General features: G+C 37.5%; 1 protein-coding gene across 8 annotated transcripts in view; it reads right to left on the bottom strand.

Moving 5' to 3' along the window:
• Positions 1–19760, bottom strand: part of LOC132769389 (contactin-4) — a 643374-nt gene that overhangs the window by 572254 nt on the left and 51360 nt on the right. For 7 of the 8 annotated variants that reach the window (XM_060766321.2, XM_060766322.2, XM_060766323.2 and 4 more), the window contains exon 2: positions 7178–7218. The gene's annotated coding sequence lies outside the window, so the exon portion shown is untranslated. Of the gene's footprint in view, positions 1–2350; positions 2361–7177; positions 7219–19760 lie in introns of those variants that run through there. The other variant, XM_067463475.1, reaches the window with a different exon arrangement.

The raw sequence follows: 19760 nt of genomic DNA, 5'->3' as shown, positions 1-19760 counted from the left end.
TATTGTTGAGCTGTTGGATCACTGAATGCTATTCTTTAACAAAATCTTCTAGTTGCTCTCCTCTTGTTTTATCCATAATCAGCAAATCAATGAAGTATTTTTCCCATTCTTCTGTATCAGGTAACTCTGGGCTTTTCCAATATCTGACATATACTAATTGTGCTGCCACTATCATATAAAATAAAAAATTACCAAATTTCTTTTCTAATTCTTCACCTGACATGTTCAATATATATATTTGTTAGTGTCATTACAAAGTTCATATTTATCATCTTTTCAAGATATAGGTGGATCTATTTCCAATAATTGCTAATTTTACTTTACTAGTATTTTCAAATGTGGAGAGTTTTGAGAAGTTCCACTGCTACACACTATGCTTCATAATTACAGACCAGTCTCTAATAATGATAAACTATTTTTTTTTAGTTTTAACCTGCCCTCTCTCCCTAAGGGGACTCAGGGCTGGTCCCCTTTTTGCCCCAAAAGTTGCTTCTAGACTTTTAAGTACCTTTTGATACCATCAATCATGGTATGCTTCTGGAATGTCGGGGGGGGGGGGGTGGAGGCATTGTGCTGCAAAGGTTCTAATGGTACCTCAGACAGGCTCCAGGTGGTAGCGCTTGAGGATAGTTCCTCCTCCTCAAAAAAAGAAAAAAGAAAAAAGGAGCTGTATGTGGCATCCCACAAGGTGCCATTCTATCCCCAATGCTTTTTTAATATTTACATGAAAGCTCTGAGAGACATAATCCAAAGGCATGGAGCAGAGTGCTATCAGTATGCTGATGACCCCCAAATATTTTTCTCCATACTTTCAAAACAGACTCAGCTAAGGACAGTGTGTCTCCTCTGAATGAATGCCTGGAGGATGTAATGAACTGGATGAAGAAAAACAGAAATGGAATCCAGAGAAAACAGTGCTTGCCATCAAGGGTCCTAATCTGGGGATGGATGCATATCAACCAGTTCTGGATGAGCTTACACTCCCCATGAAATACTGTGTTTGCAGCTTGGCAGTGCTTCTGGATTCATCTCTCCAAAAGTCAGCACAGGTAGGTCAGGAGTGCTTACTATCAGCTTTGGCTGATACACTAGATGCACCCCATCCTAGATTTGGAGGACCTAAAGATGGTAGTGCATGCAACAGTAACCTCAGGGTTGGACTTTTGCAATGCACTTTACATTGGGCTACCTTTGTAACCATCTTAAGAAACTTGAAAGTTGGTTCAAAATAATACAGGAGCCAGATTGGTTACTGGAACATCTAGGAGTGAGCGTATTACACCTATACTAAAATCACTCAAGTGGCTGCCAATTAGTTTCCAGGCAAAGCACAATGTTTTGGTTTTGACCTTTAAAGCCCTACATGGTTTGGGTCCAGGTTACCTACAGGATCTCCTTCTCCCATACAATTTGCCTTGAACACTGAGGTCTTCTGGGAGGTGGCTACTCCAGTCTTCCAGAACTCAACTAGTGACCATCACCGAAAGGACCATTTCATTGGCCTCCGCAAGACTGTGGAATGACCTGCAGGATGAGTTAAATGAGCTGTCAGAATTTTAAAACCATCTAAAGACCTATCTCTTTTGGCATACCAGCCAGTTTTAATCACAAAATTTAAACTTGTGTATTATTTCATTTTTTAATCTTTGTACTGTGTATTTTAATATGCAAAGATTACTTACACACGTGCAAATGAGCAAACCTTCAACACTACATTCATTCTAAACTAATATGATTATCTTAAAATGTGAAGAGAAACTTCATTCCACATAGTGGGAAACTGATGCACAACCTGAAAAATAGCTATCAAAAGAAAAAACTGAAAATAAGTTGAAATAATATTTTGAAAAAGACTTGTTTAGTTCTACCAGGCTCATCCTGTTAAAATTACCTTCTACTCTCTTCTCCTTTCAAACAATAAAAGAGGTTCAATTAGCATTCTTGACAACAATGTAGCAGCCCAAGAGAAACAAATGAATAATTCAAATCTGGAAAAAGGAGAACAATTGACAAAATAAATATTTTAATGATCTGCCTATCTGCAACCACTCAGTGGAGACAAAGTAATAAAATCTGAGATTAAAAGGCAAACACTGGGGGAATGATTCAGTAGATTATTAATTGATTTCAAAATTTTAGAATCCCCTACATATTATTCAAAAGATGATTGTGAAGACTTGGCAAACAGCACAGAATGTACAACTAGTCTGGTGTGTTGCTGTGGACAGTAGCTCCCTATAAAAATAGTTAATGTAATAAATAAAATACTCTGAAACTTGAAGAGCCAAATACAACATATTCCTGTAAATTGCTCTGCAGTTTTTGTTTTAAGAGTAAAGACTTTAGGCACTTCAAGGCATCCTATATAAAACTTCAAAATCAGCTATTCCATCTGTCTTAACACATTAATGTCACACACAAAATGCTCACTACAAGAATTATAATGGAAGCATAATACAGCATGCCCTTCACTTTTGCAGGACCCCTCACAAAAGTGGAAAAATGCAAATAAACAAAGCACTATTTAATATCTAAGAGAACATCTCTATAAATTTCTAGGTCCTCCAGTGCAACTTTATGGTTGACTTCCATCAGAGATGCCCTGGAGGACATGGAGAGTCACAGAAAAACCTTCTCTGATTTAAAACCCTAACCCTCTGCCCTACTTCTAGCCCTGCTCTTTCAAGATAGGAAGTGCCCAACCCAGCTTTCATTAGCAACAAGTAGGAACAGTGTACAGTTTGTGATGAGCAAGTGGTTCTTAGCAAATCAAGTCCATATGAACAACCTTCGAATGCTGCCACAGGATGTTTTGTTGTGGTGGCAGTTGACAAAACACTTTGCTACCACTTGATTGGAGAAGAAGAGAATATGTTTCCTGGATGACCAAGAAATGTGCAGTGGCAGAACTATGCTCTCTCATGTTCAACCAAGTGGTTATAAGACATTTCTTGTACTGCTGCTGTAAAACATTTGCTGTTTTCCACTTTTACTGCTGCCCTATGCCCTTTCTAATGGAGACTGAACCATGTGCATTTTTATCCACAGGGTTCCAAAAACCAATATTGCAGGCCAAATGTATGAAACTGAAGGTGCTCAACATGGACAGTTTTTACTGTGCCATATACGGGATTCTACTTGAATTGGGGGTGTAGTGGCTGCACTGTGAACAAGGAGTTGAGCTCATAAATATGCTGTTCAATGTCTGGTTCATTCCAAATACAATATTCCCTATCCACAATTTGTTGGTATATAGTGTTTATAATTGAGACTTTGATGTATTGGATAAAGGTTTAGGTGGCCTCTCCTACTGAGCCTGTAAACAGAAGATGCAGTGATGAGGAAAATGTAGCTCTCCAGGTGCAGTTGGTCAGTAGCCATTATGATCTTTCACCATGGTGAGGACATTTATCCCACCATAAAGCAGTGGAGGGGGGTAAATCAAATTGCTGGCATCCAAAGCTGGCCAGAAACCATGGGTGAGGGGGGAATGGCTTCTGTCGACTATTTAAGTCAGCCATGCACTCTCATCTTCCTCTTTGAAATTATTTGGTCCACCCGTCCACCTCCTTTCTCAAAGTAACTATTGGCTTTGGGTGGTGCCAATTAAGTATGTTTCCAACAGGTACTGGGGGGGGGGGTAGCTATGATTCAGTGTTCAACCTACTGGCACTTTGTGTGTTTGATGGGAATTTTGAACAACTCCAACTCCTCCTCCTCCTCCTTCTGTTTATTTATACACTCAGCTTCTCCTGGGAATCAAGTGATCTAAGAGGGGGTGGGATTAATCTCCTGTCCTTGGGCCTGGTTTGGGAGTCTTTGCCCTAGTTAGAAGCCAAAATGGCTTTGAAATTTTATACATTTTTCTCACCCTTCCAGTATACAAGTTGGACCTTTGAGCAACCAATGTTAATCAGGAATTGCTCTTAGAGGCTTTGGTGTTTTGCTCAAAGGAGACTGGGGGCCCAAATCAGGTCTGAGCAATGTACCATTAGCCAAGGCATGAGAAGAAATCCTGTCAGTAATCTCTGGAGGGAGAAAGGAGTTTTATTTGTAACTAAATTTGGAACTGCTTAAAGAAACCACATGCTTTTAAGACAATATTTCAAACCAACTAAGCTTAATGCCTATTTTGTTCAAGTTCTCTTAAATAAACATCATTGCTTTATTGTTCACAACATCTGCCTCACATGTGCCTCTGTGTAAGAAGTTTTAAAAGCAATCTACTGGAGAAGTCAAAGGTTTAATGGTGGCAGTATATATTTTAAAGAAGACATCCTTTCAGCGTTACCTCAGTGCACAGGCCCGAGTGAGAATCTAGCACATTCTAGCTAAAGATACCTGTAGTAAGCCAAGGGCTTAACATTGCTTATAAGTTTGTTGGGTGCCAGAGTTCTTTCAAAAGGTTATGCGGCCAGAAGAAAGTTCCAGCTTTCATTACAGCTTTTGTTTTGGTGTTTAATTAAAGAAGCCACATTCATTTATAATTGGTGTTCAGTGTATTGGAATTTTATTCCCAATTAAGCCTCCATCTATTATATTTGGTTTGCAACGTTTGGGATTTGTTCACAAATAAATCCCTACTTATTATACATGTATTGCTTCATTATTGATTCTCTTTTGAACTACATCTAGGTGGCTTACTTCACCTTTCAAAAAGTTGCTCTTATTTCATTCTACTCCTGTTGTCTGGTCTCTTATTTACCTGGTCTGTCAGCAAATACTGGCTAGTTCTGGGGAGAATTGGAATCAAATAACATGTAGAAGACCACACATTTTCCAATCTTATGCTCAAGAAATATTATTCTTGACATACTCAAGATATTATTCTTCCACTTGACGTATTAAAATTCTGCTGATAAACCATTCACTGATTTGCAGGAGTCTTTCTCTTTGAGTAGACAGAAGTAATCTCTCAGACATGGTAACAGGATTTCCACAGGCAATTGTCCTCCACACATGCACACGCTCACTACTCCAAAACGTTGGGAGCAGAAATCCCATGAAGAAACTTCCTCTTGCAGCTAGTCTGAAGAATTCTCACAGGAAAGGTGATGCAGTCCTGTTCTTACCTACTGAAATGCTCTGCCAGGATGAATAGTGAAGCTTAGCCAAGTGCAAAATAGCACCTTTCCATGCCTCGTTGATCTGTGAAATAGCATTCTGTGAACCAGACAGGTATTTAAAACCCCTATTCTTTGGTGACAAATATCCCACTCACCACAACCCCTGGGTGATGTACTATGTATTTTATTTGTAAAGAAATTTGAGGATAACATTACTCAGTTACCCTTGTTTTGTTTTGGTTTTTTTTTGGGGGGGGGGTTGGGACCATGATTCTTCTGGTTTGGCAAACTCAAGGGGTATCCAGAGAACAAACTTGTTCAGTTTTGTGGAATGGTTTTCAATTAATAGAGCCTGAGGAAATAAAGCACTGGTTTTGACCTCTAAAATTCTTGAATATCCTAGAATCCCACTACTACAGATTCTGCATTTCCCCAGATGAGCTTTGTGAATAACATTCTGAGATGTTTTGGAGGATGATGGGAAAAGAAGAGGTGTTTTCTATGGTAAACTCATGAGAGACTGCCATTTGCAGAGAAGATCTCTATATTTTAAAAATAAAGATAAATGTTTGTATAATTCAAATTATTTTAACATATAGGAATACACAATTCTATGAAGACCTTGATTACAACATATCTTGGAAAAGCTTGGGGAATAATGGTGAGAATTGCCATCTAGGAAGGGAGGTAAGGAGGGAGGTTCCAGAGGAGCAGAGGAGTCTAAATACAGCACAGCCAAAAGCCATGAAGACTTGGGATTTTGTGAGTTGTAGTCCCAGAAAGACATGTTTACTAGCTATGGATAATAATTATATTCTGCAATTTCAATTAAAGTCTCATTTTACCACAAAATTCATTCAATAACTTCCTCTATGAGGTCTCCACAAATATTGTCAACTGCATGAAAATAAAGTCTAGGTTATTATTTACAGAACCTCTGATGACAGTTATTTTGTAGCTATGTTATAATCCACCTTTTTTCCATGATTAGAATTCAGTTTTCAAAAATTAGAGGAAATACTAATTAAATATTTACTACAAAGATAATGACAATGAATATCAATACTACTCCATCAGTTCAAGTTCTAAATCATACACTTTATATGTCAAAATTCCAAAATTTCCCAAAACTTTTCATATGACAGTGATGTGCTATGTTAAATTATTCATTTGTATAATGGAGAATAAATATAATAGGCCCACTTATTATGCAAGATCATTGAACATGGCTTCATTTGAATGCAATAGAATAACTCTGGAAGACCTAGAAATTGCTAGAGTAGTGTTCTCATTAGACCTCCAGTATGTTTCGGTGCTCAACTTCTGCTGAGTATTTTGCTGAATGTTTCATCAGAAGTTGACCACAGAATCACGCTGGAGGCGAGAGGGAAAATTTCTCTAAGCATTTTCTTGGTCCTCCAGAGTGATCTTATGCTTTGCTTCAGCCAGGAGTTCAAGGTATCATTCATTTCAGGTAAGAAAAGTAGGGTTCCTGATTACACAATATTATATTCAGGGTCCTGGAACAGCTCCCTCATGTAATATATGGATCTACAGTAATTAATTTTCCCCGATTGCATCTTCAAAAGTATGCAGTTTCAAAAAGATATTGTAGAGGGAGATAATGTCTCCAGCAGAAAGATGAGGGGTAGGAGATTATTTTTCCTTGTGCAATATGGGATGGGAAGAGAAGCCAGGCAAAGACTGGAAAGGCAACAGCCTTGCCAAATGTGTTCTGGTAATTGGTTAACTTTCATGCAGACATTGTCTTCATACACTGGCACTTCAATCATTGTCCGTGACTGCAATCATCCTCACTTAGTTGCCCCTGTCTCAGTTTGGTAGGGAAATAGGTGAGTGTGGGGAGGAATGGGAGAAGAGAAAAGGACAGGGAGAAAATCTCATAATGGAGTTTGTGGGAGATCTTCTTTGTCAAGATTTCTGAACACTTCCATCCTCCTCTGAAGCTGCTTCAAACTACCAAGAGTAAACATTTGTACACAGGTGCTCATATCCACAATATTTCCTATGGTCAACAGAAACTCAAAACAACTCATACATTTTCATGAAGATGTGAAATAAATAAAAATGTTGGAATGCTTCGTACTTACTTCAAGGCATGATATAGAGTCCAGTTTCAGTTCACCATCACCTGGAAAAATAAATGTATAGCATTATTGATTTCATTTGGTAAACAGTTATTTCACAAGTCAGGATTACCTGGCTGAAGTAGAGGGATTCAATTTCTGAAATAATAAATGCATGGGATTGATGCATTTCACTAAAAGGTATGTGGGGTTGCTATTGTGAGTCAACAGAAATTATGACATTATTTTAGAACAAGCTGTTGCTCGGAAACATTGCCTGATTCCTACAGGAATAAATTTGTTCTGAATATCCTCCTGTACAGAAAAGGGATTTTAAAAAGGTGTTTATGAGCAAATTTACTGTAACAATGCTGTGCAAAATTTTCAGTTAAAAACAAAAATGTTAACTCAAGAATTCCCCTGGTTTATTCTGCTTTACAAATCATGCTTCCTTCCTTCCATTTGAATTATTCCTTTTCTGAAACAGCTCTCGGCATATACGTAGTATTCTCAGGCCTACTATGTGCTCAGCTCTCAGTTCTTCAAGTTCAGTTATTCTACCTACAGCTATGTGAACTACTTCACTTTGCTGCCTGGACTCAACACTCAGCTGCCTAAAATTGACTTTGGGCAGAACAAGCTCTTTTAAGCCTGCCAAAACGCCTTGGAAAGCTTTCTATTTCTCATCTGCCCAGATGCTCTCAGTGTGCCAGAATCATCATCTCAAAGCTGGAACTAATAGTCTTCAGCTTCATACAGGAGCTCAGTGGTGCTTCCTTCTAAATGGCTAGATCCACAAAAGCTGGGTCCAAATTCTGGGTTTAAAAGCCCAAGTAATTGTCAGAATAGTGTTTTGGTTGGATTTCCATTCTTTTCTGAAACTCTATTTGATGGGAAATGGAATGAACATGCTGTGCAAAAAGGACTGTCCACTTAGGAGGTAGCAAATGCTAAAACTGGATGATCACAAAAAAGAAATTGCATTAGATATCTTTGAAAACAAACAAACAAATGGAAACATGTGCATTTCAGATATTTCTGATTTTTGTCACTTTAAGATCACACAGTTCCCATAATTATTTAGAAACAAAAACATGGGTAAGATTTATTTTTGATAAGTTTCTTATATTGAACCAAGAAGTTTATTGGCAAAAGATTGTGATAATTATTGGCACAAGTAGTTTTCAGCTATGTACTTCCAACACACACGCGCACACAAACAGGCACTCACGTGCTATCAGACACATAAAGTCTATGTGCCATAAGACTTTCAAAATATTATGAACTAGATGGGGACCCAGCAGTGCCTGGGTTATTTGAGAAAGTCATTGTTTGTTTTGTGAATTTTGGTAATAGCATGGAATCTTGCTTGTCCAACCTTAGCCCATCCAATGTTCTGTATTATCCAACGCAGTGTGCCTCCCACCTAGATACACAGCTGTTTAAATACATTGTGATGTTTTGGTACTAAATTTGTAAATACAGTAATTACTACATAACTTTATCATATATTGAACTGATTTTTCTGTCGATTTGTTGTAAAATGTGATGTTTTGGTGCTTAATTTGTAAAATCATAACCTAATTTGATGTTTAATAGGCTTTCCCTTAATCTCTCCTTATTATCCAACATTTTTGCTTATTCAACGTTCTGCCGGCCCATTTATGTCGGATAAGCAAGACTCTACTGTATCAATTTGGTAATGTGTAGTAGTATTTATTAGAAAAAAGCCAGTCTTTCCTTTTGTTTGTTTATGAAAATGTAGGTGAGTGAACTACAATTCCCAGAATCCTGGGTCAATTCTTCCCAAACCCTGCCATTATTCAAAGTTGGCCATGTTGGGTCTATGTGCCAAGTTTGATCCTGATCCTTCATCAGCTGGGTTCAGTGATATCTTGATAAGGGTGAAGTAGAACTACCAGATTCCCAGGGCAATCACCCCCAAACCATGTCAGTTTTCACAGTTGCCCATGTTAGGTCTGTGTGCCAAGTTTGGTCCAGATCTGTCATTGGCTGGGTTCAAATGGGTGAACTACAATTCTCTGAACTGGAGGTCAATTCTCCCCAATCCCTTCCAGTATATTCAGTTGGTCATGGGGCTTCTCTGTGCCAAGTTTGATCCTGGTCCCTTGTTGGTGGACATCAGAGTTTCCTGGATGGTGAACTATAACTCCCATGAATCAAAGCTAATTTCCCCCCAAATGTCTCCTGTGCGTTCTCTTGGTCATGGGGAGTCTGTGTGCCAAGGTTGGTCTAAGTCAGTCATTCATGGGGGTCGTAGTGGTCTCGGAAAGTGGGTGAAGGTACTGCAAATCCCATCATCTGTGGCAAGTTTTATTCAGATCCATCATTGATTGGGTTCACAGTACTCTCTGGATGTTGGTGAACTACAACTCCTATAAATCAAGGGCAATTCCCTCAAACCTGGTCATGGGGGTTCTGCGTGCCAAATGTGGTCCAGGTCCATTATAGAAGGGAGGGGGGCACAGTTCTCTGCCTTGATGCAGGACCAAAACATCACTTCCATGCTGTTGAGTCAGTCCTCCAAACCCCTCCAGTCTGTTCAGTTGCTGATAAATTCCTCTGTGTTTGCTGTGTGCCATAGGAATGGATAGTAGAGGGTTAAGGGAGAGGCAGTGGGTGGGGTAATGCAAATCCCAGTGAAGGAACCCTGGGATTCCTGCCTGTGATGGAGGAAACGCATTAAATCTAGGATGAAATGGCCCTCAAATGAAAGCATTCCTTGGGTGGTTGATGTTTGGTAAGGACATTGGTAGGGGTTGGGCTACATGTTCATGGCACTCACTATAACCTGCAATGTCAGTTGAGGGAATGGCTTTGGAAGCTCCTCAGCACTTGGAACTATAGCTTGTTTGTGGAGGCTGGAGGCTGTCTGTGTAAGTGGACAACCTCCGCCACATACACACATTTTTACTTTTATTTTGTGAATAGATAAACTTGACTACAGTATAAAAAAATGGTGGAAAATTTATTCCAGGCAAAGGCTGAATTGTTGCAGAGTCCTCAGACAGACAAAAAGGGATGAGACAAAAAGATACCAGCATATTTTAGTTTAAAGCTATCAGTGCACAAGGAAAAGCATTTGTATCTCACAGAATGGCTGGAGGAAATCTATACAAAAACCTTTAAATGATGATTCTGCCGTCATATCTCAAGCTACAGGCATGCATGTAAGGGACAAATCCATGAAGCCTCCTGAAGCTAAGTCATTTAGGTGAGCACTAGCATTTAATATGCTCCATAATGAACCGGTATGCTGTAATATGATCCTATAGATAAATGTACATACACTCACTCCCAGATGCTGGCTACTGCTCTTTGGACCAACTACAATTTCCAAAAACTCTTCAAAGGCAGAATCACACAAATTACACTATAATAATAGTCTGGATTTCACTAAGGCATCTGTCACCATGGACAGCGGCAGATGCAGTTGGCACAATAGCTTAAGATGTCCAAAGGCACTTTGGTTCTATCTACAGCCTGAGTATCCAGCCAAACATAAAGCCAAGTCCAAAAGCATCCCCAGAACATGGACCTGAGTGTAAGAGAAATGTAACCCTACCAAAACCAGATGTAGTTCTCTTCCCATGTCTATCTGTTTCTCAGTAAGAGGCAGCCCTGTCCAGTCTGCATTGTGGCTCAATTTATTAGCCCTCATTCAGCCCATCCAGACACCAATTCAGAACATTTCCCTGTCAACAAATTTAAAGGAATGAAATAGAACAATGTAAGATGGATTTCATTGCTGCTTTGAAAGAGATTATTTAATTTATGTAATTATATTGCTATCTTAATATTTTGGTAAGCAATGATGTAATGTTGGATATGCAAACAGTGGGATAAAAATCTATCAAATAAATGCATCACAATATATGCTGGAAAGCTATTTCTTTTCTCCTAGATGGTAACGTGCTTTCCTTAATTGAACCTAGAATTAAAACTCCCACGAGATTCAGGGGTACACTCACTCATTTCCTTGCTTATTTCACAATTTTTCTGTCTGTAATATTGGCTGGACAATTATGTGTTACTGTACCAGAATGAAAGGGTTATAGCTACACTTAACAAGCATGTAGTGTGCACATATAATTACATGCCGTCCTGGAGACCAATTGTGAATATAGCCTAGCCAGTACTGGTAAGGCATGTTCATAAACTGAAAGAGAAAGCAGCAACCGTGGCTCTGCAGGTTTAATGCCACAGCATTGGTTCTTTGCATTGTAGTAGCTTTTATTCAGATTAGCTGGAGGGAAGAGTTTTCTTCCAGTTCAAGTGTAAGAGCTTGATGTGAAGCATGTGAGACAGAGAAACACAAATCTCCCAAAGCATCCAGGAATGAGATAGCTTTCAGGCTTCAAAAGATAGACGGTGCTCAACGTAACCTCCGTACAGGGAAAGATCAAGAAGGTAAATGCATTTGTGCCATGGCCATATGAACTTTGGTATAAACTCAGAAACCGTCCATGTTATTGCAGACAATTCATCTGAATGTACATTGCTGAAGCATCATGTGCTTTCCATTCACTTTCAAGTTCAAAGATGAATGAACCCAAAGAATGTCAAAGAGAATACAAAATAATAAAGGGATTAATACAGGAACCAAAAATAAATAAATCCGAAGTTCACATATATACCAATTGTTTGAGGAGTGTTTTTTTTTTACTAGTGATGATTGATCAGGAAATTAATCTTTGAACTGTGGTAGATAACTTAATAAAAATGCTGCCCTAGTTTGAAATGGCTATTCAAGTAGGTACATGCTGTGCTATAAATAATTAGGAAAGGGATTGATCGTTTTTACCACTTTTATAAACTATATGATGCAACATTTGGAATACATCCTCCAATACACTTCAAAAGGGATATGATAGAGCTGAAAGGTGTCTGAAAAAAAATAAACCAAAATAATCAAGACACTGGACCATTATCCCTATGAGAAAATGTTAAGTTTGTCCTTTAATTTATAAAATAAGTTTGTGGACGGGGGTTTGAGATTATAGAGGTGTACAAAATGATGGATGGTGCGAAGAGATATGCAGACCTTTACCACCACAACTCTCCACATTTGGCCATGATAACTTGAACTGCTGAAGTCTAAAAGCTTTGGAATGCCAAGATTCTCCACACCATGCAGAACTTTATCTACCATCAAAGAAAGGAAAGGAGCCCCTGGTGGCACAATGGGTTAAACCTTTATGCCAGCAGGACTGCTGACTGAAAGGTCGACTGTTCAAATCCAGGGAGTGGGGTGAGCTCCCATCTGTTAGCTCCAGCTTCTCATTCAGGGACATGAGAGAAGCCTCCCACAGAATGGTAAAACATCTGGGTGTCCCCTGGACAACATTCTTGCAGGCAACCAATTATCTCACATCAGAAGCGACTTGCGGATTCTCAAGTCGCTCCTGACACACATAAAAATAGAAAGGAAAGAATCTTACATTTTTGTAGGCTACATCAAGAAATAATTCCACATTTGAGAGGTAAAACTATGCTGCCATCCAATATTCAACTAACCCAAAGCATTTCATTTTGAAATAAGTATTTGACAGCTACCAATCAACAGAAATGCTTCCTTTATTCTATATAAAATTCTATAGCTGTTCTTCTGTAAATGACATGGAATAGGCTCAGAGTGGCAGTATGACGTCCAATTCAAAGATAATACATTCTCCATCAGCAGAATTTGATTCTCACATTATTTGTACATATGACCACCCACTTTATACGAAGTAATGCACAAAAGTTTTGTCAGGGGGGGGAAGTACTTTATTTCTCGCTATTCAATTGTTAATTTTACAGAGGAAACAGATCTGGTGATATATTAAAAGGGAGGCTTGTGACAAGTGTGAGCTGTTGATGACAATATCGGGATGCAAACTTTCAAAGGCATTTTTGTCAAAGCATAATTTTGAAGATGATTTTAGGTTTATATTTACAATGTATTATGTAAGAAAGTGTCATGATTATGAGGTAAATAACATCTCTAAACAGATGAGATAGATTGTAGACTATATTTCATAATAAATTGCCTTGATGAACTGTTAATTACTAACTTAATTCCCATATTTTAATGGATCTACTCAAAATATACCTAGGGTTTTTTCACACTACAAAATTATACACCACTTTAACTGCCATGAATTTTTGTGAAAAATTATGATGACATAGATAACTGCCAAAGATATTGAATGCCTCATAAAACTACTTATTCCGGTACACTGTAGTCATGACAGTTAAAGTAGTATCAAAGTGCTATAACTGAACAGTGTAAAAGCGATTTAAGTCTGAAATCAGCCATCCTGGTTGAATACATGCTGAGCTGAAACTAGCCCTATAAACACTGCATACCCTTTGCCTGTTCAATGAACTCAAGCAGCAGATGACGGAGCATACAGCTTTTAGCTTTAGCACATCCATACAATCATCTGGACATTTGCTTTCTAGACATACAGAGAACACAGGGGTTGTTACACATGATTCTAACAATGAAGATCTGAAGACAGCTAGCTCCTATGTTGATGCTTCCACTGTCCATGCATTTATTGAGCTTATGTGGACATGTGTTTAACTTAATTCAGGAAGCAGAAAAATCTTCACTGGAAGATAATAATTGTGAGCAACACAAAAGTAACAATTTCCTCTATGAAAAGCCCTGAAAAAGGCCATGTTCAAATTCCAGAGCTACCAACAGTGAAAACTAAAAAAAAAAAAAAAACATGAATGAGAATAAGTAGAGCAAATTATTATGGTCTACTGCACAGTTTGATTCAGAGCTTGAAAAATTCACTTTTTGGGATTACATCTTCTGGTAACCATGCTGAAATAGAATTATCAGAGCTGTGACTAGAAAAAGTAAGTTTTCCAAAATTTGGTTTGATCTCATCTGTTTCTCCACTTTCCAGAGAAAACTTGACAGAGATCTTGAACCATCTTAGCCCCCATGTGCAGTAAGAAGAAAGTTGAATTTCTTGTGTAGGCAAATAATTTATTTTGCCTAAAAGGAAATCCTTGTTTCATTCATCCTCCAGCTGTAGTTGATAAATTAGCACATACATTGCAGTTTTTTGTCACATACTATTTGGATCACAAGCTCTATACTTATTCATAAATTAAGTTGTTGTCATTAGCAGAATAGATTGATGATGACAACTGAAATCAGAGGAAAAGAGACATTTTGAAAGCTTGAAACTTAAGATCTATTCTATCTACACACCTCAGGCACTTTGCCCTCCAATGATTGAAGTCTCCTTAAATGAAAAAGGGCCTGTACAAGTTAACTTTCAAGAATTAAAGAGAAAAAGATAGTTTGATGTGATTTAACACATCAGTATGCCTTCATAGTATTCATATTCTGGTATTGAATATGTTTACTGGAAATAAGGAAGGTGGTTTTAACCAGAATTATCTTAAAAATAAATGCTGTTGGTCATTTGTACAACTGTGCTGTATTCTAACAACAGGATAGGATGCTTTCTACCATTTCCATGCACTAGCTAATAATATTATGAACCTATCAAAGCTATAATTTCGTACAGGATTACAAACTGACTATCAAGTGCAAGTAAAAAGTATAAATCAGATGCTTTCCTGAGATGCTGTAATGTTGGTGCTATAAAATGTCTTCGCGTGTTATACCACCTGATTAATGTTCCATAGGACCAATAGCTTTCTGTAGTGGATATTACCTAACTGAGTAATGAACCATGTGTATCTTTATCAGTGAAGATCTAAACTACTTAAAGCTACCATTTTTGCACTGTACGTAAAACACAAGGAATTCAGATTGGTTTAAATACCAAATAGCAACGCATACATGCTTCCTTAATTTGTTAATTACTTCCCTAAAAGTGAAAATTAAATCTGAAAATATTATAATAAGATAGCAAATTAATGCATGCTAGTATTTTACATGTCAATTGATTGTTGGGTTTGAAAATTGTATTTCTTTGATATAATTAGTTTAACAAATGAAATGAGGATTGACTTCCTAACTTAGTTACTGACAATGTCACCTTTAAATACTGAGGACTATTTTCTGCAGTTGTAAAAAAAAGCAACAAAAAAGCAAAATATAAGGTGCAAAGTTTTTTTGTTTTTGTAAAACTAGGATATTACTTGGTTGATCTTGGGTCTCCACTTCTTTTTTTAATGCATATATTTTTCTTCAGCATCTGAGAATCATCCTTATCCTTATATGAAAATGTTCTGGCAGATAATTTTCTTATTCAAACAAAAGTGGAGTTTATTTGGTAGTGATTTCTTTAAAAAATATAGCTCATCCTATGACACTCTGGCCTATTTATCACATTTGAGCTTAAAATAAGACACAATGCAATTTATCGTGCTTCCAAATGATACTGAAACTATGTTTGAACTACTGATTAAGTTATTATTTTCCCATTTATACAAAATCAAATCAACTTCACCACCCACTACAGTACATAATTAATATGGTATACCAGTCTTTTAAAAAGTCAAGTCTCAATGGTATTACAGTTTTGAGTGCCATGTGTACTGTTCAGCATACAAAAGATTTCTAACAACCACGGTGAATCTTTTTTTCCTCTAAAATGATGGAACCTAATATATAAACTGCTATAAAATGTACTACAAACCAATGTTAGATGTAAATAAGAACCTGTAGGTTTTTTCAATGCTAAAATTAATGTCAGTCACATTTGCTGAGGTCAGGGATACAGTGCTTCTGGAAAATAGGAAAAATCACCAATAAATAACAATATTTAAGTTTACCAGAGAGAGCAGCTCTCCAGAAATCTCTATGTTTCCAGTACAGCTGTATGTTCCATATTTGCAGAAAGTTGGTCACAAAATCATGCTGGAAAACCTATAGATTTCAAGCAAGGTGTTCTCTCTAGGAATCCAATCAAGCACTTTCTACTAAGAACGCAGGTGTTCATTTTGGACAGTTTTTGGGAAATACCTGTGGCAATTCCATCCCACAGTTTTTGGGAAATACCTGTGGCAGTTCCGTCCCACATCTAATGATAAATTAATTTTATAAATAAATCTCCCTCTTTGAATTTTAATGGCCCACCAGCCTGCCTCCTTTCACTTGCCTCGTTTAGCATTATGTGGTTGCATTAGGGGTTGGGTAGAAATCCCCCCCCCCCTCTTTTTTAAGGGTTTTGTTAACCTACCCTACACTGACACTGAGAGTTGGCAAATTGGCTTCATGTGAAGTCAAATAAATAGTTTATCTCGACAGGTACTGGGGGAAGAGCTATGATATGGTGTTCACCTACTGGCACTATTTGGTGTTGGATGAGAATTTTGAATCCCCTCTTGCAGGTCAAGTGATCTGGGGTGGTGATGGATTAATGCCCTGTCCTTGAGGCTAGTCTTTGGTGTCCTGGCTATAGTTAGAAGTCAGTAGTGACTTGGGGGGCTTAGACCCCTTGATTAGCCTTCCAGGACAAGAACTGGCTTTTGAGCAACTGTGTAAATCATGATTGCTCTTAGGGGTTTTGGTGTAATGCTCAAGGGGATGTTGGGGGCATGAGTCAGGGATGACAGACTGCCTCAACCTTTCCTGTATCACATTGTTCCCCAAATAGTTTAACTATCCTCAAGAAACAGCATAAATAGGTAACTATCCAATAAAAGTTGCACTTAGTTCAATCAACTCCTGTTGTATGGTCTCTTTACTTAGTTTGTCAACAGTATTGTATACTCAACTCTTATTTTTAAAAAGTGACCACTCCCTCTTTTGAATAGAGTGGTGAAATGCAAAAGCTTGGATTATCCTGATAAAATCTAAAAGAAACACCAGCCCACTCTACTCTCTCTGCTGTGGTGCTGCGACTATGTTATTTGAATGCTTGGGTTAGGAAATGGTGGTGGCAGCCAAAGATGTCTGAGGTGGCATTTGTTGATTTTTCCTCTCCATGACATGGCCCTCAACTTATCCACAGTTCATATCAAAATCCATAATTTCAGCCCCAAAACCTGCCCATACATGAGATCAGCTTATACATGGATATATACAATACATTTGAATATCTGTTCTACAGGGAATTGTAGAGATTAATTCAGAAGAAAGAAAAACTGTGATTGCCTAGTATATCTGTGCATGCCATTTTAAAAATTTTGCAATATAAATTTCTCATTACAGCTAGACTTGTAATGAACCTTTCTTATTACAAAAGCTCCTTTTGTAGAAAAGCAATGTTTTAATACTGCATGGAAATATAATTGACTGAGGTTGAGTATTTCTGGTTTCCCTGTGAATTCTTCACTTGGGTACCTTAAGAAACATTACTTTTGAAGAAAAAGAAAGAAAACTATTTCAAATTACATTCATAAGGACGACACAGTAAATCAGTGCACCCCAGACAAAATCACTGGGGATAATTTCAGTTATATACATAATTATCTGACATAGAAATATTCATGTTTTCTTAATTACAAGTATTTCAACTATGTTTAAATACATCGTTCACTTTACAAGGTACAAATAGTATATGCAATTACATGCTAATTAGTTACAATTTAATTACTGTGTAAATACTGCTATGTAAGAAGATAATCAGATGGTTACTTGTGCAGTGTAAATTAATTGATAACAAGAGATTTACAATTGCAAATTAGGGTGATTACACTTTGAGTGTTATGTTAGATGTTAGAGCAATGCATAGTTAATCACTTATCTATTTCACTATAATGATGTATTATACAGGAAAAATGCTGGTCTGGGTCCTATATCAGTGTCTGGAACTCACCTATCTGAGGTAGGATAATCATACTTTTAGATCATCATTTCTTCAACAATTATCTCCAGAATAATTTCAATCATTATCAGATCTCAAAATGTTCTTAATGGTTTTGAGAATAGGGTGCTTTGCTATGATTATATCTAGGTAGAGAAATGCCTGCTACCTTATCTTTAACTTGCCTTTTTAGATTTTTTTTTTTTTGCTCACTGCTTCATGCAGCACTCAATTTAGCTTCACTTTTGTGGCCATCTGCTGCTATAAACCTAAATTGTGTGCAATTTTATGCCTGAAAAAATGCTGGTTTGACCTGTATTTCTTTCATTATTTCACCAACATGCTGCAGAGAGATAAAATAATGGGGATGGCTGCTTCTGCTATTTGCTGGAAGTTTTTTGTCCTCTTCTAAAAGGCTTTTTGTGTGCTATTCCAGAATGCTTACATGTTGACTCTGATTCTTGCTAGATAAAGTATGTCTGCAGCAGCTGCTTGTTGATTTTCTATTGACTTCTGTTTGAGAGTGAAGGTGTTTCTCATTACCTTCTTATAATACAGTGAAGATACCAATTTAGCTACATTGCCCTTGTAATGATGCTTAGTTCTTCTTTCATTGGTGGCCATGTTAAACATACTTTTTATTACTCTATCCATGTCTTTCAGCTTTTTAGATTACATGAAACTGCTTCTGGGTATTGCCTCTTCTACTTCAATTCTTCAATGGTGCAGTGTTCTTCCTAGATAATGAGAATGAACTAGAACAGGCATTTCATTAGACTGAAGATAGAACATGGGGATAAAACTATTCTCTTAAATGGTAGAGAATACTAAAACTCTGATAACAATATACAAAATGTAAAGAAAGGGATGAAATGAAATTGTTTTGGTGCCATATGTGACCCAACCTCAATATAATTAAATTGTATGGTTGCTATCCAAAGTTGTAGAGGAGGTCAAAAATAATTTAAACAGATGAACCTCATTCCAACCGACAAGGATGGTGTTGAGAATGGTTTCAGGACTATCTCCAGGACCAACCTGCCATCAATGACACAGCCTTAAATTCTGCATTACATCACAAATTTCTACAGGAAAATGTCCGGTTATCTGTCTAAGAGTTGAACCTGAACCAAAATGAGGTCATACTGCAGAACAATGATCTTAAAGACAACATGTAGAACTACGAAAGAATGGTGGTGGAGGAAGTCTATGCTTCAGAATGGCCTCATTAAAGTTTGGAACTAAACCCCACAGAAATGTTATGGCTGATTATTCAAGTAAATCCTCAAATATCATTGTGCTAAAGCAGTGCTGTAACAAGAAAAAGACAATAAATGTGAGAAACAGGCCAAAAAGTCACAGGAAATGCTTAACAATATTGCTTTTCAGCAGGTCTGTACAAACTTTGGCCCTCCAGGTATTTGGGACTCCAACTCCCAGAAGCCCTAGTCAGCTTGTCCAGTGGTCAGAAATTATGGGAGCTGAAGTCCAAAACACCTGGAGGGCTGCAGGTTGTGCAGGCCCGCTCTTTCAAAATTTCACACTAGATACTGAATACTAGATGTGGCAGTTTACATATTTTTTCACACATGGATATAGATTGCTAAATTAGTTGTGGATCTAAAAATGTTGAACATGCTTCATGTATACATATTACTTCCTATTATCTAATATTAGGGGTTAGTTTAAGATTAATAACATTTTAAATTGGAAATATATGGGACTCCAAATCCTTCTTTTGTCACTGTGGAGGCTGAGATTATAGAAACAGCAGAGTTCTTAGTAACATGTAATTACAAATCAACAGGATATATCCATACCTAAACATCCCAACCACAGACCCAAACCAAATTACA

The sequence above is a fragment of the Anolis sagrei genome, chromosome 2 (genome assembly GCF_037176765.1).
Source record: "Anolis sagrei isolate rAnoSag1 chromosome 2, rAnoSag1.mat, whole genome shotgun sequence".
Classification (NCBI taxonomy): domain Eukaryota; kingdom Metazoa; phylum Chordata; class Lepidosauria; order Squamata; family Dactyloidae; genus Anolis; species Anolis sagrei.
Note: the sequence above shows the minus strand (reverse complement) of the source record. Positions and strands in the feature narration are given on the sequence as shown.